The sequence below is a fragment of the Pteropus vampyrus genome, unplaced genomic scaffold, assembly GCF_000151845.1.
Source record: "Pteropus vampyrus isolate Shadow unplaced genomic scaffold, Pvam_2.0 Scaffold6669, whole genome shotgun sequence".
In the NCBI taxonomy this organism is placed as follows: domain Eukaryota; kingdom Metazoa; phylum Chordata; class Mammalia; order Chiroptera; family Pteropodidae; genus Pteropus; species Pteropus vampyrus.
In genome coordinates this window covers 1,582-4,448 of record NW_011895450.1, presented here as the reverse complement: position 1 = coordinate 4,448, position 2,867 = coordinate 1,582, and positions in this window count along the sequence as shown.

The window sequence follows — 2,867 nt, the reverse complement described above, 5'->3', positions numbered from 1 at the left end:
GAGTATCTGTGTCCAAAGTCCCTCCTTATGAGGACACAGTCACATTGGATCGGGGCCCACCTGCTCCACGTGGTCTCACGCTGACTGACTACATCTGCAAAGACCCTGTCTCCAAATTGGCCACATTCTGAGGTGCCTGGGGTGTGGGGGTGAGGACCACAACCTCGGAGTTGGGGGGAGCTCGATCCAGCCTTCCTCCTGTTTCCTCGGCCAGAATTGTGTCTGGTCTACACTCCCCTGCACCAGCCACCAGCGAGGGGATGCAGTTATGATTGGAGGGGGCTAACCAGGACCCCCCGCCCACCTGCCGCCGCTCGGAACAGGCAGGACAGCAGCCTGCTCTGAAGCCAGGCTTCTGAAAACCAGAACCAAATCAGTTCCCACGTGATCAGAGCGTTTGTACGAGCAGAGTGAGCTCCTGTTTCTCTTGTGTTTCCTGGTTGGTTTTTGCAAATGCAGAGAAACGCTATGTTGATTGAGGATAGATGTTTTAAGTCAATCAAACGCTTGGTTTTTATAAATGGGTCCGTTATATCTGGCAGTACCGTATCTTGGTTTTGTCTTTAGTGGTATTGCCAAACTCTCTTATCAATTTAAGTGACTCCTTAATGCAGGTGGGGTCTCGATCACATCACCAGCAAGTTATGGGTGCTGGCTCTCACTTCCAATCCTCGCGTGTCTTTTTCTTATCTTACGGCACTGGCCAGGGCCTGTTGACCAGTGCGTGAAAAAGTCGCGGTGAGAATAGCCAGCATTCCTGGTTTGTTCCCGACCCCAGTGGCCGCGTGTCCAAAGCCCCCGGCACCTGTCGACGTATCACAAAACGACATTTCTCCTTTAGTCTACTGAGGCCCTGGACGCCATGGACAGGGCTCGCGATGGTCACTCAGCCTTACATTCCTGCAGCGCTACTACTTGATCATGCTGGAATATTTTTAAATCACTGCTACATCAAAACGGCGTTTACTTGGCCGTTTTCACACCTGCCCTCTTGAGAGCTGGTCGACTGGGCCCCTAGTGCTGTGCTGCTCCGGGTCCGGTTCGAGGGTTCACTCATAGGCACCCCCCTTTTCATTGTCCTTTCCAACTGCTCCACGTTTTGAAACTTCCTGTGTAAGAAATTCTCGTGGAGGAGGGAGCGTCTATTCCACGGTAGTTCATTAGAACTCACTTTTCAAAGACCCGGGCATTGTGGGGTGGGCCGGTCACCGTTTAATTTCTGTAATGGCTGTTAGTCTAGTCAAGTTTTCGATCTCCTTCGGCGGCCACTCCGTCTGGCTTCTCACGCTGTTGGCATGTGCTTTGCCCCTGCTGGTCTCCGATCATTTTAAATGGTCGCCGCATCCATACTTAGTTCTCCTTGTAACTTCCATGCAGTCGTCCGCGCGGCCTCTCTTTTCGCCCCTGGTCGGTCTTGCCAGGGGCTCGTCTGTCACTTTTTGAAGCGTCGTCTCCAGGCTCTGCTCCCTCCCTGTGTGTTTTTGCTGGTGTTATCCGTCCTACCCTAACCGATCGCGACGGCTTCTTCGTTTTATTTGCCGTTGTCCTTCCGTAGCTCCTCGAGCTGAATGTTTAACTTCGTCTTTCTAAACTTTCCAGTGTTTTGCTCAATATACTTAAAGATTTTCATTTCTCAGTCTGGACAGCTTTAGACAGGATTCCACAAAGGTCGTACACTTTGCTTTTTGTCCCTAGTTCTAAGCAGTTTTCTTTCCTGTTTGACCTGAGATGAAGCAACATCTACCAGTTATCTGCCAGCCGTGAGTGCTCTAGGACCCCTCGCTTTCCCTGGGCGGGTGGCCGCACGCAGGAAAGCCCAGCCCCCCGCGGAGCGAAGTCCGGCCTGCGTCTGGGGTCTGAACCGCGGGTCACAAGCAGAAAGACGCGTGCGGACCCTAGAAAGAAATGCAATGAAGCGATAATTCCATCGCAGACAGGAAGACAAACTTGGGAGAAGTCCCGCAGGAACCCCACTACGAGGCATCGTGTGGGGAAACAGGGTTGACAGCAGTGAGCCATCCTGATGTCCGGGGACAGTGCTCCGCAGCCCCGGAGGCCGGGCACGCGGGAGGCCGGCCACGCGCCGACGGTGGCCTCTGCGGAGTGAACCAGGACAACGGAGCAGGGCAAACCGCTGAAGGTTAAAGGAGGCCGCCAGACATAACACGTTGACGCCTCAGCTACCGGGCAAAAGGGAAAGCTGACACTGTGTCGCCAGCGCAGACACATGTCCTAACTAAGTCACTGGGCTTCGAGGTCAAGAAAATCTGGGGACAGCCAGGAAAAGACAGCATGTCTTCTCTTAACAAAAGAAGTGACGTTTTCCTCAGACTTTCCCTAGAAACTCTCGAAGCAGACCGACCCGGGCACAGCCCAGAGTAGGGAGGGAGTGCGCCGGGAACTTCATGCCCAGCCCGTGGCTGTCCAGGCACAGAGGCACCGGGCATTCTTGAACGAGTCAGGAGAAACCAGGAAGATGGTTTGATTGGCCGCTCTCGAAGGACTCGCTAGACAACAGTTTCAGCCAATTCAGAGAGGACCGGAAAAGCCGTTTCAGGAAATAGGCTGGGGATGAACATGGAGCCCCTGGAACCAAAGGACAAAGGTGCGGCACGCGTGGGGACGAGGACAGCAGAATGGAACTTGAAGACTCAGTGGACAGGTTGATCAGTGGGTGAGACACAACCGAAGGGGGATTTGCGAGCTGGAAGAAGGGTCTGGGGAATTACTCCACCCGGCGGGAGTGCGCGGCTGGTCTGGGGAGGCCTAGGAGGTGCCACACGCACGCGCAGGCGCAGGTGCGGGAGGGGAAGGGCGGGAGCGGAGCTGGGCCGGCTGCTTCCGGAGCACCGGAGGCACCTGCAGGC